A 14,344-nucleotide genomic window follows, 5' to 3' on the forward strand; every position below is an offset into this window, starting at 1 on the left:
ACACCCATTAAGTGATAGACTTCCTTGATCCAAAAGCGGTTTGGTAATTGTCTTAATATTATTTATTGACATTTGCATATCCGAGGTTAATGATTTCAAAATTAGTCTTGTAACCACTTGTGGTTTAATATTATTAAGACTAGTCTTGTAACCTCCTCTAAATTGGCATTAAGATTAATCATGCAACCACTCATAACATTAAGAGTTGTTTTTGTAACCATCTTATGGTTTGATGACTATTAACTTAGTCATGTAACCTACTTTGTGGGTTAATGTTATTAAGATAAGTTTAATGTTATTAAGGTTGGTCTTGTTACCATCTAATAATGGTTTAATGACTATTATGAAATAGTCTTGTAACTACATCTTGTGGGTTAATGCCTTTAAAGATATATTCTTGTAACCATTTCCTATGGTTTAATAAGACATTTATATATTATCGTGTAAATGCTTCAAGTAATTATGAAATATCATTATGAATGATTAATTGACCATTAAGTCTCATAATGTAGTTCATCTTTTGGGTGCCTATACAAAAGGATAAACTATTTTCATGAGAAGGACAAGAAAGACACAAAATACTCTCTAGCAAAAGGTTCTTGTTTTCTGCCAAAATCAAGAACATCATCTATGTCTTATCCCAAAGTGATATTCGTGTAACCCAGGCAATAAGGGTCGAATAATTACTTTCGGAAAGTGATTACACGATTAAGTGATATATCCGATCATCGATTATTTTACCATACACGAAAGATTTAAAACCTTAAACAATCGAAAGTAATTATTTTGATATAATCGATGGCGGCTACAATGAAGCATATGAGTGCTTATTTCTCCAAACTTGATAAGTTTGAAGGAACGGATTTTCAGAGATGGTGGAAGAGGAGGATGCACTTCTTTCTTACTAGCATGAGTGTGGTATGTGTACTTAGCATACCAATTCCCGAAGATGGTGTTGGTGATGCTACTATTGAAGAGATGTAGAAAAGGAACAAATGGGGAAATGATGACTACAGTTCTCGAGGTTTTATCCTCAATGGTATGGTTGATTCCTTTTTGTTTTTAATATTTGGCAAAATCATAACCTGTTAAATATTATGACATGTGTGAATTTGTTAAGTTTGTTTTGTCAAAAACTGACATGTTTGTTTAATAACTATGGTAACAAACAAGATAATGAATTGGATGCTAAGGTTGTTTAGATAAAACATGACATATTGTTGATTAATTTTGATTACAATTAAGTTATTGAATCTGATAAGTTTGTTGACAAAACATGGTATATTTGTTGGCTTTGGTTATTTAAGCAATAGAATGTTTAGACTTAACATTGATCACCTGAATGTCAACATAGCTTTTATGTCAACATCTAGTATAAATGATTCTACTCTATGGCATGCTAGACTAGGACATGCATGTACACTTTAAAAGAATGCAAGTTATGTCTAAAGATGGATTTATATCGGCCTCTGACATGAAAAAGAAAAGGTGTGAAACATGTATGTTTACAAAGATCTTTTCAATATGTGAATCGTGATATTGAAATTTTGATACTAATTCATAGTGATTATGTGATTTACATGCTATGTTTACTTTGGGGAACATTAAACATTTTGTAAGATCAATTGGTGTTTATTTATTTCACACTATGAAGCGTTAGATAAATTTGAAATGTTTGAAGTAGAGTTACAACAAAAGGGCTTTGATAAAGAGACATAGAACGGATTGGGAGGTGACTATATTGATGAAATTTATTTCAAATCTGTTGTAATTATTCATGAGACTACGACTCTTTATACACCACAATATGATGGAAAATCTTAAAGGGAGAATGAGGTCCTTAATGAAATGGTTAATTTCATGTTGTCATATTCTGGCTTGAGTGAAGGTTTATGGAAGAAACTATGCTAACAGCTTGTTATTTGCTTAATAGAGTTCTTAATAAAATGAACAATATCACACCTTATGAATTTTGGAACAAAAAGTGGTTTCGTAAGTGTCTTAACTTTATTAATTGACAATTACAAAGATTGTGGTTTAATGACATTAAGATTAATTTGGTAACCATTTGTGGTTTAATATAATTAAAATTAGTCTTGTAACTAATAATGTCATTAAGGTTAGTCTCGTAACCAGCTTTGTGGTTGAATGTCATTAAGAATAGTCTTGTAATCAGTTGTGGTTTAATGACTTTATGAACTAGTCTTGTAACCACCGTTGTGCTTGAATGCCTTTAATACTATTCTTGTAACCTTTTTGGTTTAATGACTTAAGAGATAATCTTGTAACCACAAACAAGATTAAGACTAGTCTTGTAATTACTTAGGTTTAATATTATTAAGACTTGGTCTTGTAACCACTTGTAATTTAATTAAAGACTTAGTCATGTGTCCGTTTGTGGTTTAATGTCATGAAGACATAGATATGTAACTACTTGTGATTTAATGTCATAAAACCTTAAGTCTTGTAACCACGTGGTTAAAATGACGTAAAGACTTAGTCTTATAACCGCTCATGATTTAGTGCCATAAAGATTTAGTCTTGTAAGCACTTGTGGTTAAATGCTACGAAGACTTAAATCTTGTAACCACTTTCGGTATAATCTTTGAAATTCGTTTCATCTACGCCTAGGAAAAAGGATATGATTCCAAATAACAATGAAATCAATAAGGATTGTGATAATGAAGTCTCTGAAAAGGCTGATGATCAGTCACTTGAGCTTCGAAAAAGTAAAAGAGAAAGGAAACATAAATCATTTGGACTAGATTTTCAATGATTCTTAGTTGAAGGTTCCAGGGATGATGTTTCTACCCAATATTCGTATTGATTAAATGTTTAGGATGGTCCTAAAACATTTGATGAAGCAATGAGGTCTCGAGATGTTGCATTCTGGAAGGAGGCAATTAATGATGAGATGGATTCCATCATGGGCAATAACAATTGGGTGTTAACTGGTCTACCTCCTGGTTGTAAACCTTAGGTTGTAAATGGATCTTCAAAAATAAGATGAAGGTAGATGGAACTATTGAAAAGTTCAAAGCAAGGTTAGTCATTCAAGGCTTTAGACAAAAGTCTGGAATTGACTATTTTGATACTTATGCTCTAGTGGCACGTATCACTACCATAAGATTGCTGATTGCATTGTCAGCAATTCACAATCTGGTTGTTCACCAGATGGATGTGAAGACAGCATTCTTGAATGGTGATTTGGATCAAGAAGTTTATATAAACCAACCTCAAGGCTTTGTCATGCCAGGTAATGAAAGCAAGGTGTTCAAACTTGTGAAATCCTTATATGGATTGAAACAAGCACCTAAGCAATGACATCAAAAGTTTGATGAAGTGGTTTTATCTAGTGATTTTAAATTAAACTCGGTGATCATATATATAGGCATATATATGTATATTTTAAGTGCAAAAGGCAATCTAAATGCAAGTACAAACAGAACCGCGGAGATAAATAAGCAACTGCGCATCACGCCATGACATTACGGTTCTGCGCATAATTTGAGATTACGAAGGTGTCCCGCATAAACATTGCGGATCTGTTAACACTGCGCGGACATTGATTCCGCATATATCCCAAACATATAAATAGAGAGCTTGGCCTCTCATTTTAGGTTGTTGATTCTGTGTAATTTCTCTGGTTCTTGAGATTCACTTGTGACTACGCCCAAGTATCAATCATAATCGAGCCAAGGTAATGCAATCAAGACCGGGACATGGTGATTGATCACTTGAATTTAAGTGAAAGATGATCATAAGGTCCCGAAAACATTATCAACAACACCATCCATCCCTCATTGCACTCAACTCCTAAATTAGATCATTGCATCTAATTTAGGATTGATCAATTGGCGCCATCAGTGGGACATGAATTAAAATTGAATTCGATAAATCTATTTCGTGTAATCGAATGATTTAATTGTGAATTCAATTATAATCGTGTTCTCGTTGAATGATCTGCAGGTTTCTACATCTAATCGAAAGTGTTAATCTAAATGACGACGCATAGCAACAAGAAGAGCAATAGCGTAGCAGACGTCTGTGATTTTTGAAATTCGACATCATTTGACTTTCAATCAAGTCCTGAGGTTAGCAAGCAAATGAAAGATTTGCTCGCCAAGTCATCAGGAAGCATTGTTTCTAATGAAGGAACACAGCAAAACGCTATAATTGAAAAAGCAATTGTGGCTAAATGCAATGTTCAACAAACTGCAACCAATCGCGAAGAGAATACTGTGAAGGCTAATTCTGTAAATCCCTAAGGGAATGCAGACAAAAATTCAGCGATATGAAAATACTGCGAATACTGTCAACAAAAATGCAGAGAAAGACGCAGCAGTTAAAACTGCAAAGCGCATAATACTGCCCTTAAAGTCAAGGCAACTGCTTCAAGAGAAAGGTCTTGACCTTCATATTCCGCTAAACTATGAGTGGCCACTTAACGATGCTTTGTCGCAAAAGCAGCAATTGGTCATAAACAATAACGATGATTCAACTAAAGATATGCGTGATCGCAATGCGTTTGGTTCTCCTGTGCTACTTTTAAAGAAAGCAAAACATTCAAAAATATAGCGCAAACTCTCTGACAATTCAGTGAGTGATCCTGAAATTGTTGAATTTACAAAACTTAAGCGAAAAAGGCCTGGAACACCAATTCCGCAATACATGGAAGAAGGTGAAACTTCGCAAGCTGCGGAAAGAGAAGTGCACAATTATATCTGCGGATATATTTCGCAAAATTGCGCCAAAAGATATGCAACATAAATTTGATCAACCTGATGTTATTCAGAAGATGATTGAGAGATACTGCGCAGAAACAAAAGAAACGCGAACTAAAATAGTGACAGAAATCACTTCGGTGACTGACAAGTTAGTCCCGCATATTTCTGATTATCCAATAACGACACCGCCAATTGTGCCTGCAACTTTGGGCGTATACTCAGGCTTAACCAATCCGCTAGATTTTTTGCAGCGGTTCGAAGGAGTTGTGAGTACATATAATTGGGATGAGCTCATTGCGTGCAGAGTTTTTCCCACAATTTAAATGCGCGTAGCATTGCTGGCTTTATCGATCTTCATGAGAAATTCCTCCTGCAGTTTTAAAACCTATTGCCGCAAAAGTAGACGCACATTTAGTGCCACGATATCAAACAAGGGTTTAAAGAAACGCTAGGTGGATTGCTTACGTGTTATGTTTATGAATGTCATAAGATACCAAACCCGCATGAAGATCAAAAGATCTCAGGTTTTGTCCACGCAATCAATCCGCAGAAACATCCCACTTTTGTAACGACCCGTCAAAATCGCCATTGATGGCACCGTTAACTTAGGTCCCGTTACGTGGTCATAATCCCTAAATGAGACGCGTTTGACCAAAATTATGTCGCATTCCTTTGAAACGTATATGACTTGCAAAGTTTTAAGTAAACTAAACGGTTCGACAACATGTATAATTTTACAAAAGTTATAAAGTATAAATAAAATAACTTGCGACATAATATAAGTTGAAAATCACGATTGCTATAAATAGCGTAAGAATGTATGCTTTAAGTTTGAATCCAAAAGTGCTATCGCTAGCGTATGCATATATGCTTGACCCCAAGCAAGTAATCAAAGTGTATACATGTATGCTTGACCCCAAGCAAGTATGAGTGTACGCGGAAGCATGTATCAAATAGCCATTCATGAACCTGAGAAACATAAAGAAAACTGTCAACGAAAAACGTTGGTGAAATCATAGGTGTATTAGTAAACGTTGTTTTTGAACCACAAGATTTTGTATTTCCATAACATTGATTATCTAAATCGTTTGCATTCCAAAAGTATGTTCGTGAGCACCCAGTTATCAAGACTTAACTGTTTTGTACCCTGTTACGTAGTGTTAGAACATACACTAAACCCGAAAATATATTTCATCCGCTAACGGTAGCGAACCGTCCGAATGAGGCTCGTCAAGCCCATGTGATCACATAATATAAGTTCTCGCTTACAATCTGCAAGTGTAACTAATGATAATTGAATTGAGGTTTTTTGTTCTAACTCGCTGTGGAATGTTTGTTTTCGTACTTGTGTTCAAAGTATAAAGTATGTAGTATAAAACTGTATATGTTTCTCATCCCATGATTAAAAGTATAAAAGTTGTTGAAAGATGGGACTATGATCTCACCTCGAGTGCACGAGTATAAATGTACTTCACAAAGTAAACGTGTGCATGAAAGTTGCTTAGTCTTGACCTAAACAAGTAAGTTGTATCAATTAACCGGTTACGACACAAGGTCGGGCGAAATGTGTTCAATTAGTCCTATGGCTCGTTACGACTCGAATAGTATAGCATGTGAATCACGTTGTCAAGTTTCATGCAAGAATCAAGTATAAAAGAGGATTAGAACGATTGCATAAGTTTTTGGTTAAGTTTGACTAAAAGTCAAACTTAGTCAAGTCAAAGTCAACGGGGTCAGGTGTAGTGACCCGAACTTTTCCATGTTTATATATATTAAATGAAATTGTTATTTACATGATTAAGTGTTTCCGACATGTTAAGCAATCAAACTTGTTAAGACTTGATTAATTGAAATAGGTTTCATATAGACAATTGACCACCCAAGTTGACCGGTGATTCACGAACGTTAAAACTTGTAAAAACTATATGATGACATATATATGGATATATATATATAGTTAACATGATATTATGATAAGTAAACATATCATTAAGTATATTAACAATGAACTACATATGTAAAAGCAAGACTACTAACTTAATGATTTTGAAACGAGACATATATGTAACGATTATCATTGTAACGACATTTAATGTATATATATCATATTAAGAGATATTCATACATCATATTATCATGATAATATAATAATTTAAAATCTCATTTGATATTATAAACATTGGGTTAACAACATTTAACAAGATCGTTAACCTAAAGGTTTCAAAACAACACTTACATGTAACGACTAACGATGACTTAACGACTCAGTTAAAATGTATATACATGTAGTGTTTTAATATGTATTCATACACTTTTGAAAGACTTTAAGACACTTATCAAAATACTTCTACTTAACAAAAATGCTTACAATTACATCCTCGTTCAGTTTCATCAATAATTCTACTCGTATGCACCCGTATTTGTACTCGTACAATACACAGCTTTTAGATGTATGTACTATTGGTATATACACTCCAATGATCAGCTCTTAGCAGCCCATGTGAGTCACCTAACACATGTGGGAACCATCATTTGGCAACTAGCATGAAATATCTCATAAAATTACAAAAATATGAGTAATCATTCATGACTTATTTACATGAAAATAAAATTACATATCCTTTATATCTAATCCATACACCAACGACCAAAAACACCTACAAACACTTTCATTCTTCAATTTTCTTCATCTAATTGATCTCTCTCAAGTTCTATCTTCAAGTTCTAAGTGTTCTTCATAAATTCTACAAGTTCTAGTTTCATAAAATCAAGAATACTTCCAAGTTTGCTAGCTTACTTCCAATCTTGTAGAGTGATCATCCAACCTCAAGAAATATTTTTTTACAGTAAGATATCTTTCTAATACAAGGTAATACTCATATTCAAACTTTGATTCAATTTCTATAACTATAACAATCTTATTTCGAGTGGAAATCTTACTTGAACTTGTTTTTCGTGTCATGATTCTGCTTCAAGAACTTTCAAGCCATCCAAGGATCCTTTGAAGCTAGATCCATTTTTGTCATTTACAGTAGCTTTATCCAGAAAACTTGAGGTAGTAATGATGTTCATAACATCATTCGATTCATACATATAAAGCTATCTTATTCGAAGGTTTAAACTTGTAATTACTAGAACATAGTTAAGTTAATTCTAAACTTGTTCGCAAACAAAAGTTAATCCTTCTAACTTGACTTTTAAAATCAGCTAAACACATTTTCTATATCTATATGATATGCTAACTTAATGATTTAAAACCTGGAAACACGAAGAACACTGTAAAACCGGACATACGCCGTCGTAGTAACACCGCGGGCTGTTTTGGGTTAGTTAATTAAAAACTATGATAAACTTTGATTTAAAAGTTGTTCTTCTGGAAAAATGATTTTTCTTATGAACATGAAACTATATCCAAAAATCATGGTTAAACTCAAAGTGGAAGTATGTTTTCTAAAATGAACAATAAACTATATCCAAAAATCGTTCTTTCGACTGAAATCGCTACCTTTACAAAAACGACTTGTAACTTATATTTATGACTATAAACCAATACTTTTTCTGTTTAGATTCATAAAATTGAGTTCAATATGAAACCATAGCAATTTGATTCACTCAAAACGGATTTAAAATGAAGAAGTTATGGGTAAAACAAGATTGGATAATTTTTGTTGTTGTAGCAACGTGAAAATTGGTAACAAATCTATATTAGTCATATCCTAGCTAACTTATATTGTATTATACATGTATTCTAATATATTATGTAATCTTGGGATACCATAGACATGTATGCAAATGTTTTGACATATCATATCGACCCATGTGTATATATTATTTGGAACAACCATAGACAATCTATATGCAGTAATGAGGGAGTTAGCTATACAGGGTTGAGGTTGATTCCAAAAATATATATACTTTGAGTTGTGATCTAGCCTGAGACGTGTATACACTGGGTCGTGAATTGATTCAAGATAATATATATCAATTTTTTTCTGTACATCTAACGTTGGACAACTAGTTGTAGGTTACTAACGAGGACAGCTGACTTAATAAACTTAAAACATCAAAATGTATTAAAAGTGTTGTAAATATATTTTGAATATACTTTGATATATATGTACATATTTGTTATAGGTTCGTGAATCGACCAGTGGCCAAGTCTTACTTCCCGACGAAGTAAAAATCTGTGAAAGTGAGTTATAGTCCCACTTTTAAAATCTAATATTTTTGGGATGAGAATACATGCAGGTTTTATAAATGATTTACAAAATAGACACAAGTACGCAAAACTACATTCTATGGTTGAATTATTGAAATCGAATATGCCCCTTTTTATTAAGTCTGGTAATCTAAGAATTAGGGAACAGACACCCTAATTGACGCGAATCCTAAAGATAGATCTATTGGGCCTAACGAACCCCATCCAAAGTACCGGATGCTTTAGTACTTCGAAATTTATATCATATCCAAAGGGTGTCCCGGAATGATGGGGATATTCTTATATATGCATCTTGTTAATGTCGGTTACCAGGTGTTCACCATATGAATGAATTTTATCTCTATGTATGGGATGTATATTGAAATATGAAATCTTGTGGTCTATTATTATGATTTGATAATATATAGGTTAAACCTATAACTCACCAACATTTTTGTTGACGTTTTAAGCATGTTTATTCTCAGGTGATTATTAAGAGCTTCCGCTGTTGAATACTAAAATAAGGACAAGATTTGGAGTCCATGCTTGTATGATATTATGTAAAAACTGCATTCAAGAAACTTATTTTTGATGTAATATATTCTTATTATAAACCATTATGTAATGGTCGTGTGTAAATGGTATATTTTAGATTATCATTATTTGATAATCTACGTAATGCTTTTTAAACCTTTATAGATAAAATAAAGGTTATGGTTGTTTTAAAAATGAATGCAGTCTTTAAAAAACGTCTCATATAGAGGTCAAAACCTCGCGACGAAATCAATTAATATGGAACGTTTATAATCAATATGAACGGGACATTTCATCGGGTCGGGTATCCGACAATTTTTCTAAGTTATATAATCATATGTGAGCATGTTGGCCAAGTTTCATGTTAATTTGAGTTGCGGTTAAGCGAGAAAAGAATTTATGAAAAATTAAAACAAAAAGAAAGTTTGGCCAGGGTATGTGCGCGGCGCGCGCAGGTATGCGTGGCGCGCACTAAAGCGTGGAAACTGGAAACAGGTCAGATAAAATCTCAGGGGTTAAGCATTTGCACCCTCACATTTGTGCGGCACGCGCAAGGATGCGTGGCGCGCTTTACTACATAAAAGATGCTGTTGCTGCAGTTTTGTTAAGTCTCGAACCAAAACTCAAATTAACATAACTCATGAACCGAAAACACTTAAGACACGTATCTTATATCGTTGGAAAGGTATTTTGACAAGGAATACAACTAAACAATATCATCAATCAATTTAATCATTTAAAACAATAAAAACCTCGTCGAATGATCGTTAAAAGTTCATCATTCAAATTTCAAGTTCGTAAAACGCATTTCATGATTCGGGAGCTCAATTTACACATACAATATGCCGTTTCGTAGCTAATTACACATACAATACAACTAAACACTTACAAATAACATTGAAAAGCATTTAATGCATCAAATGTTCGTTTTAAGATCTATCAAACCCTAACCAAGAATCACAAAATCAATAATCAAGTTAATGTAAGGTTTTCATGTCATCCAACATACCAAAACAAAGCTAATGATGCTAGTAACACTTTTAACACATGAGCTTTAACATAATAACAACATAAATCACCCAAAATTAAAGATTAAGCACACCCATTTCAAGTTCATGCTAGTTTATGCATAAAACAAGATCGAGCAAATAAATCACATATTCATGCTAGACTCGAGCCATAGACACTAACTAACACCATTTCAAGTCTATAAATCGAATTAGAGAAATCTGGAGTTTTAGAAATGTTACCCAAATGAGATGAAATTGGTATCAAAATGTAGAGGATGAAGAGAGGATCACGAATATGTAATTTGTTTTGTTGTAAGCCTCCTAGATCGAATTTAGATGATGAATGAATGATTTGGGTGTTTGAGTTCAAAAATGGAAGTAGAGAAAAGAGAGAAAGAGATGAGGAGGTGAAAATAAAATGAATGGTGGAAAGAGTGGGTTGACTAGTTGACCTAGTCAACTAGTTTGCCCACTTGGCAACTTCGGTCCCTCAAGTTTCAAAGCGGGTGCGTGAATTAACCGAACGAATATTTTAAAAATGCTAGAGTAACCGGGAGATGTTATAACCAAATAACAGAAATATTTAGAACGTTAGTCAACGAAAGGTACGAATTTAGATAACGAAAGATATTATCTAAAAAAATAGACGGTGTTAAAATAAATTTAACGGAAAAACGCGGGATGTTACATTACCTACACTTTAAAAGAAATTTCGTCCCGAATTTTAGTTGGAAGTAGTAGTCGTTGTTTCTTCCTCGAGATCTCGCGTTGTCAAATCTATGAATAAGTGAAGGTACTTCCTTGGGCATTTTAACGAACTTTGACAGTTGGGATTTTTTGTTGTTTTAAAGTTTAGTTTCACGATTCACAGTTCTCCTAGGAAGTGGAGTTTGTCATCGATAGTAAGTCCATCAAAAGAAATAACAAGTTCTTGTTCCATAAGACACTTCTTTAAGTTGATACATGGAATGTAGGATGAACGGAGACTCAAATGAGTCAGAAAATCTAAACGGCTAGCAACAGATCAAAAACGGCCCAAGATTTTAAAAGGATTAAAATATCGTGGGTTTAGCTTTCTACGTTTCCCGAAACGGATTGCACCTTTTCAAGGTGCAACTTTTAACATTTCGCGGTCACCCACTTGGAATTCGAGAGGTCTACGTCTAACATCGGCATGGTGGCGACTATGGGCCGTCTTGAGCCTTTTTTGGATTTGAACGCTCTCTCGGTTGTTTCATGAATGAGTTCGGGTCCGGTGGTTTGATTATCATCTACTTCGGTTCAACATTTAAGAAAATGACAATTGCGGCTACATGAGTTTTCGAAAGATGTGGCGTTAATGCTCGTGTGATAACTATCGTTGTAAGAGAATTCGGTTAAAGGCAAGGACTTTTCCCAAATAAATTTGAAGTCGATAACATAAATTCGTATTATGGTTTCCGAGGTTTGAATCGTATGTTTGTTTGGTCCGTCGGTTTGTGGTTGATGTGCTGTACTCATGTCTAAACGTGGTCCCGAGGCTTTTTGTAAGGCACCCCAAAATCTAGAAGTGAAACGAGAATCTCGATCCGAGATGAGGTACATCTCTTTAAGATATATTTGAACAAGTTTGTTAGGACTTGAAGACGTTTGTTAGAACAAGTTTCTTATCGGTTTCTGAAAACGTTCCTTAGAACTATTCACCCTCATGGCGAATACTAGTATAACATGAAGAGTCTTTCTCCGTTGAGAATTTAGAATAAAAGATTTCCTTATATGGAAGTACGAGGGCAAAGCGGGAGAAGTTTCCACCTCGATGTGAGCATATCAAGCGTTTCGTAGTTCGTCGATAAAAATGTGCGAAGAGGAGATAGTATATGAAAGGACCCGTTCATATACATTATAAACGATTCACAATAGTTGATTACATCGCGAGGTATTTGACCTCTATATGATACATTTTACAAACATTGCATTTGTTTTTAAAAGACAAAGTTTCTTTACATCGAAAATTGACAGGCATGTATACCATTTCATAATATCCACTATTCAACTATAAATTGACTTAATAATAATAATATTTAATGAACTCAATGACTTGAATGCAACGTTCTTCGAAATATGCCATGAAAGACTCCAATTAATATCTTTAAAATGAGCAAATGCACAGCGGAAGATTTCTTTAATACCTGAGAATAAACATGCTTTAAAGTGTCAACCAAAAGGTTGGTGAGTTCATTAGTTTATCATAATCATTCATTTTTATCATTTTAATAGACCACAAGAATTTCATTTCCAGTTCTCATAAATATACGTCCCATGCATAGAGACAAAAATCATTCATATGGATTGAACACCTGGTAACTGACATTCACAATATGCATATAAGAATATCCCCATCATTCCCGGATCCTCCTTCGGACATGATATAAATTTCGAAGTACTAAAGCATCCGGTACTTTGGATGGGGCTTGTTGGGCCCAATAGATCTATCTTTAGGATTCACGTCAATTAGGGTGTCTGTTCCCTAATTCTTAGATTACCAGACTTAATAAAAAGGGGCATATTCGATTTCGATAATTCAACCATATAATGTAGTTTCGATTACTCGTGTCTATTTCGTAAAACATTTATAAAAATTGCGCATGTATTCTCAGCCCAAAAATATAAAGGGTAAAAAGGCAAATGAAACTCACCATACTGTATTTCGTAGTGAAAATACATATAACGTCATTGAACTAGTGCAAGGTTGGCCTCGGATTCACGAACCTAAATTAATTATATATAATTATATGTTGGTCAATATTTGTCTAACAATTAGGTCAGGTCATAGTGTACCACAATCCTAATGCTCGAGACTAATATGCAAAAGTCAACAAAAGTCAATTTGACTCAAAATGATTTCTAAAATTTATACATGATTATAATATATTTTAAATATCGTCGTTTTATATTTTTAAATATTTTTAAAGATTTATTAGAGTAAATAATATAATTCATTTATTAATAAATAAAATTTTATATTAAAATTTATATAATAAAATATACTTTTATATATATTAAGTAATAAAATTTATAGGGTTCATTTAATATCATAAAGATAATATTATAGGTATTATTAAAGTAATTTATTACACGTAGTAAAATATGTTTGTATTACATATTTATTTGATAAAATAATATCTATAATGTTAGTAAGTAAAAGTTGTATTATTTTGTAATAATAATTATTATTATAAAAATATCAATATTTATAATTACTAAGGTGATATTATGATAAAACGATAATTCTAATTATGATAACTTTAATATTTACGATAATTTTTAATATTATCTTTAAAATAATAATTCTATTTAAAATGATAATAAAAATGATATTTTATAGTAACAATGACATTTCTATTAAAATGATAATCTTACTCATTATTTAATAGCTTTTAATCGTCTTTTATATCGTGCTCATAATAATGATAATAATAGTAATCAAAATAATTAGGTGTTACTAATATTAGTTTTAATTACAATAATACTAATAATGATAATTACTATGACATTATTAACGATAATGATAATATAATAATAATAATAATAACAATAACTATTTTTAAATAATGATATATATATTAATAATGATGATAATAATAATAATAATAATAATAATAATAATAATAATAATAATAATAATAATAATAATAATAATAATTAGATAATAATAATAATAATAATTAGATAATAATAATAATAATAATACTAATTATAACTTTAATGATAATAACGATAGTAATAATAATAATAAAAACAATTTTTAATGATAAATCCTTTTATTGATAAAGATAATAATAATAATAATAATAAGATAAAACTAGAACGACGATAATAACGACGATAATAATAAT

Source organism: Rutidosis leptorrhynchoides, chromosome 9, assembly GCF_046630445.1.
Source record: "Rutidosis leptorrhynchoides isolate AG116_Rl617_1_P2 chromosome 9, CSIRO_AGI_Rlap_v1, whole genome shotgun sequence".
Lineage (NCBI taxonomy): Eukaryota > Viridiplantae > Streptophyta > Magnoliopsida > Asterales > Asteraceae > Rutidosis > Rutidosis leptorrhynchoides.